We start from the raw sequence: 15467 nt of genomic DNA on the forward strand, positions 1-15467 counted from the left end.
AATTCAAGAGTTTAGTTCAGTATTTCCCAAACTTTTTCCCCAGTTTTTAAAAATTGACAAACCATTGCAGCTCACTTCCCAACAGGCTTTGTCTGTAAAATTATGAGAAGAGCAAATCTCTGCCGTTTCTGCATCGCCGTCCATAACCTTGAGTCAGTAAAGTAACTGTTTTAATAGATATAGATAGAGAGACATACGTTTGATTAATTACAGCTGTATCTATTTTTAATCTTTAGTGTTATTGGAAACATAATTACATGTTAAACACTATAAATGAGACCAAATGAGTGCATTTAGGCATTTAGGCTGTCTCATTGTATTCATTTGCTCTCATCAGTAACAATACACATACTTTAAAGACTTTATAGATGACACTAGATAAGTGTATCCAGGCGGAGTTAGCGGGCATTTCTGCTGAATGGTGAAGTATAACGTTACCTGTGAGAGATGCCAACGAGCTCCCTCATATGGCTCAAACGCGCAGATATTAATCTTGGATAAAAGACTTTGGAAGAAATTCAGGAAATGTTTGTGGTGGACTGGTCTTGATGTTATATGACAGACTGTTAAATCTAAATAAGATGATGTCAGTGGAGGAAAAAACAGACAGCAGTCAACGAGACTTGGACAAACAGGAGTGTTGATTGCTGGCTGTAGTTCAATGATTTTGTGTGTGTGTGTGTGTGTGTGTGTGTGTGTGTCCAGTGTAGCTGTGAGGAACTCCTTCAGCTACTCCCTGTGTTTGTCAGCTGGCGAGCATTCTCAATATAAGCACTCTAATTGCTCAGAAAATTACAGCTAACGATGATTTCACTTGACACGGGCTGACATTACGGTGACACTACAACGCCTTGTGCACCCGAGCGAGCCCCCCACCATCCTCACCTCACCTCCCCTCTCCTCCCCTCTCCTCCCCTCCCCTGCCCAACACCCTCCTCAGGATGTTGTGCCAGCCCCCATTGACTGGAGTCTTGCCCCTGGTGACCGCCGCGTGCCCTCTGCTTGTTGAAGCTGTCCAAAGCGGAGATGTCCCAAGTTCAATCTGCTTTGGCATCGCTTTCTGCCACCCCTCATCTGTCATTCAAACTGTTTGTGAACCATAATGTATTCTTCTGTGCTTCGTGTGCGATCTACGCTGTGTTGGTACGTGTGTGAGAGTGCGTGGTCGCTTTTAAAGGTTTTTGTGATTGTGTTCTTTTGTAATAATGACCTTTTAATGGGGATACCGAAAAAAAAAATGTACTTGACTGATCATCTGTGTCGTGGCAAGAGGGTGGCAGCAAGTCTGGTGTGAAGAAGAAATTAAGATGTTTGGGATAAAACTGGAGGCGTAAGACTTTACTGTGGGAAAAACACAACCACCATTAAAAAGGTTTTTAACTGTTCCGACATACAAAGTGTACAGAGTTGTGCTGTTTCTACCACGGCCCACTGACATATCCTGTAAGTGCATGTGCGCGCATATGAATGTGAGTAAATGCCTGCATGTGCCTGTGCATGAACGTGTCCGTATCCCCGGCCCCTGCAGGCCGGGATGTGTCACCTCTTTGTCTTGTCAGTGTTAATGTGAACATGGCCAGCCAGGCGTGGAGCTGTGACAGATCAGCAGACGCTACCCCACCCACTTCCACCTCCTATAACCCTATTTTTCTCCTCCCTTCCACCCCTCACCCCCGTGCCTTCAGCACAGGGATTAAATATCCTTTACTGTCCAGGCATCACCCCTGGCATATGGGATTTTTATTTAATTTCAGGTCAGAACCCGTCGGTCACTGGTGCTCGGGCTACAATGCATCACAGCACCAGAGGATGCCCAGTGGGCCCCGCCAGGGTGGCAGAGAGGATCAGCGGTGATAGCTGCATACAACAGGCACCTCCCAGAGAGCCAAAGTGTCACAGCAGCACTCTGCAGCTTCTACATGTGCCATAAACTCATGCAACAGCACACATGTGGTGGGTATAGATTGAACATGGGCACATCTAGTTGTGACAGGCAGGTAAGGTGCTCCGGTGCTGTCGTGCTATGCAGCCAGCCCCTTCATTAAGCTGACCTTTTCATTGCTCAGTTGTGTGCAAAGCTCCACTAACACAGTAAACACTGTGGCTTTGTGGCTGAGACTGTAGTGCTGCTTGTGATGTTGAAATGTTTGAAAGCCAGAGCAGATGCTGACCTCAGATTCTGCCATGATAACAGATTTTTTTAGATGGATTTACTGGTCTAAATATAACACCATGAACATCAGCAATCTTCTAGTGTGAAGGAGGCAACGGGCCTCTCTTGTGAGACCAACATGCAGTTGATTGGGACTTTATAATAAGATAGCTGTGCATTTAGCTGAATTAGCCCAGCAGCAACATGATGATTGCAGTCTACGTGTTCTCAAAATTAAATATAGGTGCATTTCCTCTTTAAAGTCACCGCAAAAACACAGACATCATGGGTGGATCACACACACACACACACACACACACACACACACACACATGGCTGATGTGGTCTGCACAGCTCAAACTTACTCAGTGGGAGCTTCATGACTCACCGGCTCGACAGTAACTGAGAGGCAGAGACCACTCATCAGATTCTGATCCAGACAGCACTGTCATCGACTCAGTCCTCTGTGTCATAGGTGGGCTGTCATGAATAAAAAATGGAAACTATTACATGTACACACCATTAATATCCTGTGTCATCGTTCTTGTGTTTCCAATCGTATTTATATATTTGCTTCCTATAATTCTTTCCATCGACCCACCAACAAGCCTCTCAGTTCAGCGGCCTCCTCTGCAGTATTTTGGGTATGAATGGTTTAATCCCCCCGTGAAGAGGTGGTTGGATATTAACAAAGCAAGCAAACAAGGCTGTCTGTCTGGTTAATTAGTCTGACAAGCACATTAAATTCATTTTTCTGTGTGCGGCGCGTAATTGTTAATATTTATTGTAGACTGACTACAATCTTGACCACATATTCCATCGCAACTTTATAGCAGCAATTATTGAAAACTGTAATGTAAATAGACACATTTGCTAAGAACCAAAAAAGTATTGAGTTTCAGCATCAACACACCAAAACACTGTGTCAGAAAGATTGTCTAGACACTTAAATGTGTATGTTATTCAGCATATCATTGTTTTTGTGTGTGTGTTTTTGTCCTTTTCAGAAGAAGCACACAGTTTTCCTACTTTCACGCTCCAGACATGATGTAGTGTTAAAAGTCAGAGTCACTATTTCTGTTAAAAGAATATTTGCTCCGGCTGGTTAAGGGTCAGATCTACCCACAAATTTGTCTTTTATTTGCTGCTAACTCTGCATTTATTGCTGATTTCTGACAGCATAACAGAGGTCAAGGTCACGGTTGCTCTTATTGTCTCCAATGAGTGAAAATATTCTTCGATCAAAACAGTAAAAATACACTTACTACTCTGTGAAAGCAGACATTCAAACTCTCTCCTTAACTAAAATAAACCAACTACTACCAACCACCACTACTCACAAAAACATGCCTACTGTTAAAAATGACAAGTATGGCACCCTGCTGGCCAAAGTGTTCAACCTGCTCACCACGAAATTACAAAATCCACCCAATACAAGCCCATATTTTAAGAGTTTATATGAGTGAGCAGGCTTCCTCCATAAACAACCTCTTATTTACTGTACCAGAATGAAGGTTTGCAAACCAGCTGGTAAGTTAAAAATAGTAAATGGAAGCGTTGATGGGTGTATACATAGAAAAATGTCTGGTAGGTGTGATTTCACTCACAGTCTCTAATCTAGATTAAAGTTAATTTGAGCCACACTTTGTCCATTGAACCAAACATGACGGCTACATTCTTAGTCATTGAAAAAGCAGTCCACTTGAGCTGCCCCACCCCTCCCTCTCGCTCTCTCTTCTAAAAGTTTTTGTTTTTATTCCACCCAGAGGACCCCTGGCTCTGGCTGTTTGATGCTCCTGTCACTCATCCAGCCACAGTGATGGAGGTGTGGTGGAAGAGGAGGTGGTGGTGGTGGTTGTTGGGGATGTGTGATGTGTTGTGACAGCGGGAGCCAGGGCTTGCGGGCGGTCACCATGCGGCACCATATTGCCAGGCTCCCCGGGGATGAGGGATCAGCATGCCAGCCTTGCCAAGAAGTGCTAATAGGCGCAACACGTCTTGCTTTCACACATTAAGGCAAGCGAAGGGTGACAGATCAGAGCTGTGATACTGGCGCCTGTAAGGGAAAAAAAAAAGGGGCCACACCGCCCGTTTGCCATGCAGTGCAGGCTAATGATGAAAACTCCCCGAGTCGAGCAATATGCCCACCAATCATTGAGTTGATGTGTTTGCAGACAGACATATCTCCATCTCCCTCCTGTGACAGACTAGAGCCCAGTGCAGCCTCGCTCTTCACCAGAGTGATGCTCAACTCCATATTGTAACTGACAATAAAGCTACAAGTGTTGAAATAGGATCAACACTTTTTTCGAAGAAGACATCCACGTTCTCACCCAAAGCAGCCGAGGTCAAGTGGGCTGCTCCGGGCTACAACACCTTTGTCACATCTGTTACCAGAACCCACAGCTTGGATGTAGTCTGCTGAGCTGAATGTTTCACTGTGGAAAGGAAATGAGAGCTTCTGTGCGCTCACTCTTGTTACTTCCACCTTAGGGGCCATATGGTTGATTTGGCAGATTCTCAAGCACCTGCCTCCATCTGTTTGTCTCAAAGATTATTTGGAACTGTTTGTATGTCTGAATTGCAAAATGAGTGATTTGAGTCCAATTTACTGCTTCACAGATATTCTCATATTGATCCACTAGTTTCCAGAATTAATAATCATTAATGGCAGTAACACATGGGAAAAGAGTGTGTGTGTGTTTAATAGCACAGTCAATCAATATTTCTAGTTTTGGAAGCTTGGCACATTTAATATATGGAACAAAATGAGACGGCCTACACACTGTATTACTTCAGGCCTTTAGAAGAAAGCTCAGCATGGAGCTCTTTAAAACACTACATGTATGAAAGATTGTGGGCAGGAATGTTTGTAGGAGATTTGTATTTTTGTTCTGGTTTGTTTTACACGGACTGTTTGGACCGAGGCCCGTTATTCCATTTAACGAACATCTTACAATGACGGTCTAGACAGACGTGGTTTCCAACTTTGTGGCAACAGTTTGGTTAAGATCCTTTTCTCTGTCAATATGATTCCCCCTGTGCACACAGATATGGTTTTCCCAGTCTGATGAGGAAGAACTTGACTGGTTTACACCGAGCACTGACCTCAGCCCCATCCAGCAGCTTTGGGATGAACTGGAATAACAGCTACGACCCCCGACATCGGTGTTAGACCTCACCAGTGAAGCTTTTCCCTTGACCTCTATGAAGCAGCTGTTAAACTGCACCTTTCTCTGCTGCTGTCAGCTGTCTTTTGATTGTCAAATCCATGTAAAGCAAACTCTGCTTCATTTACCTCCAGTTTTCTTCTGATTAAGATACAGACTGAGCTCAACCAGCTTCAGACCACATCCATTGAAACCTTCATCTAGACTTGTTGTCCACGACTCCACCACTTTCCGGACTCCACAGTGGGGGATCCTGTAAGGCTCATGGTGTGATTAACTCCATAAAAAGATCCCTCATATCCATCCATCCATTCATCCGTTAATCATCTGTACTGCTTTTTCCTTAAAGGGTCGTGGGAGGGTAAGAGGTGGGGGACACTTGGAGTGGTCACTGCTTAATCCAGGCCAACATACAGTCAGCTCCAAAAGTCTGAGACCGCAATGAAAATCTTTAATATTTTCACACAAACCAGGACGTAATGAGAGAGTTCAGCGATTAAAAAGAAATATTTAAGATTTCACCATTTCAACCAGTCAAATCTGAGCACATTTGTGGCAGTTTCCTCTTAACGCACGCTTCAGCGGAAGGGATGCAACTCAAGGAAAATCTGACCTTAAAATTCATGCAGAATCTCAAATATTTACATGTCATAACGTCTTGTGTCTGAATCCTCATGGTTTAGCAGTGACTCGCTGATCACGTTTGAGTGCAATGTTTGGCTATCTACATACTTTACACCATATATTGCATTAATAGCCGAATAGTGTCCTTGGAAATCTCCTGTCATCTTGGCTTTGAAAACATCCTCTTTTAGCCGGAGCGATCTCAGCTGGGATGATGCTAACACAGCCTGTTTTCAAAAAGGTCATTTCTTCCATGTTAGTGGGACAGAGATGAACTCACTGGTACGGTGTGTCAGGCATCTGAGAGCGATTTCATCTAGGTGGATACCCTGGTGAGGACCCTTGTGGCTCCGTGTTCTTGATGAAATATTAAACTACAGTGCTGACAGTAAAAACTGGCACCTCTTAGAAAAGCTCCATCCTAATACAGGCTGCAGACCATCAAACCTCCATAATGGATGATAAGAACATGCTAATATTAATGTTTGCACTGTATTGAGACACTGCATGAAGGTAAATGTTTCATACGGGATTCTGGAGGATGCTAATGTAAATTCAGATAATTATACATGAAAATGAAATGAATGATTTATAGAGATAGTGGCTCACCTCTGTGTCACCCCCAATGTTGGTGGGGAGACCAATCTGTGCGAGAGGTCACATAACATCCTCCACTAAACACAGATAAACGGATATGTTGAGCTGGATGGCTGCACTTACTTATAGTATGAACACAGTTTACTCGCAAACAGATACATAACCAATTCTATTTAGTGCTTTATTATAGTACACTACATGGCCAAAAGTATTTTTAAGTATTTAATATTTAGGAGAGTCAGAAAAATAGATGTAATTTTGTGTAATAGAAATATTGTTTTGCTTTACCTCCTTTTCATTATGTTTTTTATTTATTATGTTAGTTAGTGGTTTGTATTTTGTTTTCTTGGATGTTTATACTGCTCTTTTTTAAGTACTTCTATTTTTATATATTTATTGTGGCTTATAACCAGGACCTGAGTGCCAAATTTCGTACTATCTTGTGTAAATGTGTGATGGTATGACGATAACGTTCCTTGAATCCTTGAATCCTTGAATCCTTGTGACCCTTCGGAGGCACATTGGACCCCTTTGTGGTGCTGAGCCAGGCCACCGCCAAGCATCAGTGTGGGACTAAAAACCATTATAGAAGGACTTCAGACCATCGACAATAAAAACACACTAAAAGAGAGTCCGACTGGTATAAAATTACAAGAATCAAAGTTACAGAGAAGTGCAAGAAATGAATAAATTACTCAGTTTGATGACAGAGTTGCAGCTTTCTGGGAGTTTGTTTCATGCGGTGCGTAAAAACTGAATGTTTAGTTTGGACTCTGAGGACAGAAAGCAGACCTGTACCAGACCATCCCAAATATATATATTGGCTCCAAATCATCCAGTGATTTATAAACCAACAGAAGTGTTTTGAGACAGGAAGCCAGTATAAATATCTGAGAACTGGAGTGATATGATCTACTGTCTTGGTTTTAGTGAGGACTCGAGCAGCAGCGGCCTGAATTAGCTGCAGCTCTTTAGGGAGACCTGTAAGGACACCTGCGCAGTGGTCGAGCCTACAGGAGATAAATGCTAACTGTTTTATGTCAGTCCTGCTGACATGTAGGTCCTTTAATCCTTGATATATTCTTTAGGTGATGGTAGACCGACTTCATCATAGTTTTAATGTGACTGCACCTAGATTTCTTGCTTGTTTGTGGTTTTTAACATGGCTGTGTTAAGCTGACTTTTCATCGGCCTTCCTGTGCTCCAAAAAAAACCAGTTATTTCAGTCTCATTTCAGTTTTGAGTGTGTTTTAATTTAAGAAATTTCTGGCACCTGCTGCTTTTACTCAGAGTTTATATTGGACCAATGTCCCCTGGTGAGCAAATCCCTGCAGCCAAAATCTTGTGGAAAGCCTGAGACCAGAAGAGTGGAGGCCGATACAGATTAATGCCCATAGTTTTGACTTTAGACGCTCACAATCACATTATCATTACGATGTCTGCTGTTCACGTACGTTTGGCGACAGACAAATAGTCCAACCTTAACCCTAACAAAGAAGGAACCCGCGATTAATTCACTGATTCTTTGCATACTGACTTCTTGACTCGCATTTTAGAGCTTCACCTGACTACAACTCTCGTCTTATCCTCTGAGGATGAAGAGTAAAACAATCAAGCACAGACGCACTGTTATCTCTTTAGCACCATTCAATAAAGCTTCCTACTGAGCACATACTGTAACTTAATGTCTGTCACAAGGTCTTTGTTATTCCACCATAACACCTTGACATATGAACTTGACTGGCTATATTTTTCACTCATCCATCCACCCGTCCCTCCTCCCCTCCCCCCATTGACGCCTACAGTCCCTGGGGCCATGCTATGCTTGCTGAAGCGCTGGGCTGTGAGCGAGTGCACTGCCTGCCATCAATATGGGTGAGTTACAGAGGTCGCTGGTTCAAACGCAGTTCACCGCCTCACGCCGACACAAGCTGTGCCTCTACCGGTGCAGAATATGTGTGTTGGAGTGTCAGAGCGTGTAACTGTGTGCGATGGGATGGATGCGTGTGAGTGTGTGGATATCTGGCTGTGTGTGTTTCATCTCTGTCCTGCCATGAGTGTGTGTGGATGTGTGTCACTGTGCTCCATATATCTGGTTTGGTTTGCGTGTTCGCTCACTGAGCCACAGCACTGAGGGCTTCGATCTCTGGCCTGGGCCTTCTGCCAGCCGCCTTAACGAACATGTTGTCAGTGAGGCATGTGGGGCGGCAGCACCGAGTCCTACGAGAACAGCAGGTGGTGAATCTGTGTCTGATCAGCTGTATCACTGTCTATACTGTAGCTCGGTCACTGACAAGAAAATGTCACGCAACAATCAATACTGTGGCAGTAGTCACGTCTGGCTCGATGTCAGTGAGTGTCTTTATGCACGTCCATGTGGCATATTGGGAGTTCTTAGACTACATTCACTAACTTCCACTAAAAATATGAAATCTTTTACTTTTTTTTGGTCCTAGTTTGGTTGATAAACAACAAAGTTGTGCTTCACAGCCAACACCTGATAAGGAGTGTGACAGATGGTCTGATTACTCTGCAGAGTCTCATCTGGTTTAACCTTCATTCATTTCCTTCCTGTTCTCTGTTATAACCTACATTGTACTTTCATACATACAAATTCACAATTCACATACAAATATTCACATATTTTCTCTTTTTTCTGTTCTTAGGCAACTGAGTGATTATACGATATCGATTTGAACGCGGCTCATGAATATCACCTGTTAACCAGGTGAGCAGTGACTCATCATCAGTCAGTCATAATATGACCTGGCATCATAATGTACACACAGCTGTGGTTGACTGTGGTAACAGAAAGTCGGCCTCTTAACTACACCGCCACATGGCCACTGGCTGTGTCTTCCTCGTAAACACTGAAATGCAAAGTCTGTATTTTCACGTTTTGACTGTTTTCAAGAAGCCACATTTTCATGCATCAGAAACGCAGACTTACTGGCAAAACGGAGTGAAACTTCGAGCAGGTGGGGGAGAACTTGAATGTCGAAGTGGAATCGATAATATTGTTAAGTAAGGAGGTTTTTTTAGATGTCGGGACACTTGAGGACATTTGTAAAAAAAAAAAAAAAAGTGAGAACACGTTGGAAATCAAGGGCATGTTTGGATTCAGTATATCTGTAAGAAACGTCTGGGAAGTAACGACACAGTGAGGACATTTTCCAAAGTCAAGTCACATTTAAATAGACAGGTTTGGATGCTGAGGACATTTTTGGAAGTCTTCTCCTTGAATTCTCCTCTGGCAATTTTCTCAATCAAATCTTAAGCAGCAGTCCACGTGTCTTTGAGCACCCTAAACACAATGAGTAGAGCTTGTTCCTTCTTTGTATATGATATAGTCTAGTCTTACTGGTTATCATTTACTGGCCAGAGTCTTCTGTGCTGTGAAATGAAGTGAGGTGAGGTTCTGTGGTTTATGTAGCCATCTAGTGGGCGGGTGAAACATTTCCCACATGGAAACTAGAAATGGGAAGGAAATGGTTTTTCTTTATCTGCAAATGAGCTAAATTTTGAAGTGCTTTTTTTTGTTTTTTACACAGCTTCCATACTGATGACATGCTGTGAAGTTTTCTGCATTTATTTTAAAGACAGCTGTTTGATAAAGTTAGACTAATTGTGTGTGTATTTGCTGTAAGACTACTGTGTTATGAATAGTCAGCTTCTCGTCCTCCAGTCAGGTTTGGGCAAATATCAGATATGCACAAAGGAAGCGGAGGGAAACTTCCTCAGTGGCTGTCAGCATGTTCAGCTCTTGACAAGAGTCATTGCAAGTCTGTTGAACATCCACCCTCTAAATAACTACGCTTCTAATTGCTTTTAGCTCTTTACTTATCAGACACACTCATCTCGGTCCATGATGCCACCACTGCTGCAAGATTTCATCCCTCGCTGCAGAACAATTCTTCTGCAACTAGTGCTCACAGAAACTTTGGTGGTGCTATCTGATGGAAGAACGAATTGTTTATTTTCACTTTCCCTGCCTTGATTTCTGCCAAAGAGTAAGAGTTGATGAAGAATCTGCAGTTATCATTTTACATCACAAATAACAAAGTAAAGAACTGTGTCCAGGGTCCTTGATTTTAGTGAAACGTGTCAACAGTGTGTGAATTCACTGATGCCAACCACATGTGTGCTTCCAAACAAATATTCAACTCGTCTTACCGTGAGTCTCACAAGCTGAGTCACTGTGAATGAATTAAAAACCCCAGAAAAAACCCCAAAAAGAAAGAAATTACATAAATATGAGAGAATGCGTGAATGCACTGAAACATTTTTCTTGAATTTATTTCATGCTGATGATATTATGTTGACATATTAATTAATTAATCTTAAGCATTATTCCTTTTGCATGATATAATACAATAATTTATAATAAATAGGCACACAGTGATGAGTTGAGCATAATTTGAAATACAAGAATGACAAAAAACTCACTTCTGAGAAGTGTGTGTGTGCGTGTGTGTGTGTGTGTGTGTGTGTGTGTGTGTGCTGGCATATATTGACAGTTTCTAAACAGTGTGTATGAGTGTGTTTGGGGGTTTGTGTGAGTACAGAGGAGTTGTTTTTTTGATCAGTGAGCAGAAAGTGCTGCTTTTCATCACTTATTGACTGCATTTGTGTGGTTTTTCTCTGTTAGTTCTCACTGCACGCTCGTTCTGCCCGTGTAGCTGCTTATGTTTGTGGTTTTGTGGCCCGGATGGGTGGATGCATTTTTCTTTTTCCTGAGGTATGTATGCATTGAGGTTAGCGGCACAGAGCTAAAGATGTAGGAAACAAACTTGGTAAGAAGCATGACGGCTGAAGGGGGCCATGATCTGAGGTAAACAACGGTCAGGGGATATTTTTTTTTTTTGGGTTTCCTCTGCTCTTTGATTAATTTGTAATCGACCCCTTCTGAAATAATGTTGCCTGTCATGCTGTGTGTGCAGATCAAACAAAAAAACCCAAATCATTCAAAAGTACGGCTGTCAAAACAGAAACTGTTTGTACCCCTAAATAAAAAGACATAAAAAGAGTAGAAATTATCGCTGTTGGCTCTTTTAATGGTTTGTAAATACTTAATAATGTTTTATTGGCCAGCAATTATATGTTAAGACTAATTAAAAAATCTGGAGGAAGTTTCAGCTTGTGAACACACATTTGAATAAAGAAACTGGCAAAGTTTCATTTATTAAAGCCATCAAGTTTCAGTTTTTAATTACAGTAAGTCATCAGTTAATAGTTGAGGGGCTTTTTGTGTTATAGATAACTATCAAGTCTGCAGTTAAACGTACTCATTCGTTAATAAAATGAGGTTAAGCGTCTTTAAAGCGAGGATCTGTAAAAAGAGTGAAACATGAAAATAACTAGATCTTTTCTAGAATAAATGCACACCAGCAACAATAAGGTCAAGCTGCTACACAGTGATGATGTGTGGTCATCATCTCATCATCACAACATGGAAAACTACACATTACTTTGTTGGTACAGCTGCTTATTTCTGATCTATGAAAACAGTAACTGTTGTCTTCCAGTCTGTTCCTTTGCCGAAGTCGACCATTGACACGATAATTTCAGTTTATCTCACCAAGAGCACCTCAGTGGTATCGAAGGGTGACGAGGATGTTTTCACAGCTCTCTCAGCTCTCTCTGCAGCAGCAGCATCGGGCCTGGCTGACTGAAACTAACAACATGATTACTGCGTCTCTGAATCTGCAGCCACTGCAGCACACGCTCGTGTCCATCCATCAAAGCCAGTGTGTGTGAGCGAGAGGTATGTTCGCTGGTGTGTGCACTGAACTGTTCTCATGCAGAATCTAAATGCCCACCTGTCTGCTGCTAAATAGTTTTGCAGAAATCTTATCTGTCAGGTGGTGAATGATGTTAATAATGATATACTACGTACATAATGGCAACATGTCATTCTGAGATGTATGAATACATTTCAGGCTTGAATTTCAATGTTCAGTAATAATGCTAAGCTAAGCTAAGCTAATGCCAAGCCTTTATTTCTGCAGAGAAAAGTAACTAAAAGGATGCAGCACATAGACTGAAAATCATATATTCTGCAGTACAAACTGCAGTTAATTTTTGTAGTTAATTTTTTTAGCATTATATGTATATGTTATGTATAAAATTATGTTTTAAAAGCATGAACATTGGAGAAAAAAAAAAAAAAAAAACCTGACAAATGTTCATACACAGCTGTGCCTTTGAAATCCTGTGAAGGAGTGAAGGTGCAGTCCATCCAAGAGCAAATGACCTCGTCATTTGTGCATAAAGAAGCCAGTTCGTACATTATCTCAGTGCAAGTTCCAGTTTATTTATAGGAGTATTTACAGACAGATAGAGAAAGAAAAAGTGACTCTTTATATACCTCCGTTGTTGCTTTCTGTTTGTTTAGCACACTCGTAAAGTCCTTGAAAGCCAGCAGTGTTGTTCCACCACACAAATGGCATCGAGTCGACATTACTTCTCATTAGTGTTGTGGAGAGTTCATTAGTGTTGAGGTCTCCATGTGCGTTTACTGTTACCCAGGAGAACAACCTGACTCACATTGGTACTTGTAGGAGAGTGGAGCTATCCAACACTGAAAAATCGGACTGTTCCTCTTTGTTGGACCTTGCCGTTTGTCCCCTGAGTAAATCTGAGGGAGGTTTTAAGTGATAAAGAAATATAATAGTCTTAATCTAACAGATCTGATCTTTTCACTGTTGGATTTGCCTCTCTGTTGATCTCCTGAGTGAACCAATGAGTCAGTTTGCCGTTAGAACACAAAAAAAGAGGAAAAACACATGATTTCAAACTTTCTGTGTCTTGACAGTCGGGGAACACAGAAGAGAATTCTTAAACCTGAACTAGCAATTATAATCTTCATTTGATGGACCAGCGTAAACATGAGTGAGTTCATACAGGGTGTGATCGCTCTGTTAAACTGCTGCTGGCCAACTGCTTGTGGTTGCTAACAACATCCTAGCACTATTTACCACAATGCATCTTCCCACACAGTCAAATAAGCAAGAAACCCACCAGCCTGTCTTTTGTTTCTCAAAATACAGGAAATAATTTGTTGTTTTTTGCAAGGTTTCGTAGCTTCTGTCATCGGGCAGAAAAAAACGTAAACGCTTCCTCTATGAAAAAAGATGTAACTTAAGCTGCAGTTGGACTTCAAATTCAAATCAAATAGTTACCGCTTTACTTTAAGTTTCCTAAGGCGTTTCAGCTACTTGTGGTTCTCAATTTCCCGATGCTGTCTGAGCTGTCTGAGTAGTTTATGATACAACATTACACCAACATCAGAGAAGACGGAAAACTGCGCTCATTTTATTTGTTGCGCTTCTTCTTTTTGTTTGCTGCGTGTTAAATCAGAGATGAGCATCAGAGGCTGAAACCTTTAGACAGTCATTCATTCATTATAGCTTTTCTTTTAAACCTAGTGTACTCGCGGTTATGTCCAGATCATTTGATGCCATGTGAGAAATCTTGAAAGTGCTCACTGTCACACATGCTGCAACTGTAGTTGGATATTATTTGACTAGAGGACATACCACTACGTAGTGAGTAAAAGAGGAAAGGTGTAGGGTAGTACTACTAATGTGTAACTCGCATATAATTCATATTTAGTGCGGTGGTGGTGGCTAGGATTATATATACTGATTTACAGATGCTCCAATTTGAAGTTGTTGAATAATAGAGTACATGTTGCATTAGCCTTACACACTTGCAAAATACCTGTCTGTACACAACTTTAAATATTTTTACACAGAGTGATACAGGAACATACATACAGTATAGAATAATTGGGAGTCATTAAAGCCCTCTTCGATTTAATGGTCAAGTATCTCCGTACTGCCTCGAACTTTGTATTGTACACCTCAGGATGTAGTTCTTTAAAGGATAATTCCAGTTTATTTCAGCTCAGTTCTGTCACTTACAATAACACTGTAATCACCAAGTTAAGGGCTGATGTCTGTGTGCATGGCGACGGGGCAAAAAACTCAAACAAACAAGCAAACAAGCTGCTTGTCAAATGAAGAGCCCCAGAAGAAATTATGTAGATGATTACTAGGGTAGCAAATTAGAAAATCAAACTTCTGCTGCATATAATAATGTTTCTGTACCTCAGTACCTCACCTTTTTCTTGTGAAATTCTGAGTAACTTTAAGGATTTCCCCAGGAATTGGTTTGTGGTGGTGTTAGGTACTTTTTTCAGATTTCAGGCACAGGATGAGGCAGCGCTCTTCTTTAATAAACTGAAAACGCAGACCTACCGTACTTAAAATAGCCCTGTTGTTCAGTGTCTAACCTTACTCTAACTAGATGCACGCTCTGTTGGAAGAAAGGTGACTAAGTCCTTTTGCTTTGACCTAAAGTTTTTGTTTTATGCCCAACATTGCAGCATGCTTTTCTGATTAATTACTGCAACACAAATGTATGATGGCATCAATCAATCAATGTCACCTGCTTAGATGAACCAGACAAATCCTGATGCATCTCGTCTCGTGATCAATTGAGCTACTGGGCTCACTCCTTAAATACGTGGCCTCTGTCATGTGAAGTAGTGCTTCTTCCTGTTTTATTTCATGGAGGTGCTCTTTATTTCAGGCAAGCAAGGCGCTGCCACTGTAATACCCTGTGTGAAACCCTTTTCGGGCCTCTGGAAGGACTTAAATGAAACAGTTTGGCCAAACCGGCATTTAAAACACCAAACAGCAACAGTAGTTAAGCAACTCCTCTGACTGCCTGTCAGTGATGATGCTAAAATAATAAACCAGAGTTATCCTTTAATGTGACATTCCTTGACCCCCACTGGAAAATTCTCTTCTCTTTAAACACACATAGGAAAGTCAGGAGCAAAAAAATTCGGTTTGTTGCTCAATAGTACTTCAAGTGGGCTGAAGTTCACCGACGCTAGGACTTGAAACTGATGTCCC

Source organism: Pempheris klunzingeri, chromosome 20 (genome assembly GCF_042242105.1).
Source record: "Pempheris klunzingeri isolate RE-2024b chromosome 20, fPemKlu1.hap1, whole genome shotgun sequence".
Taxonomy (NCBI): Eukaryota; Metazoa; Chordata; class Actinopteri; order Acropomatiformes; family Pempheridae; genus Pempheris; species Pempheris klunzingeri.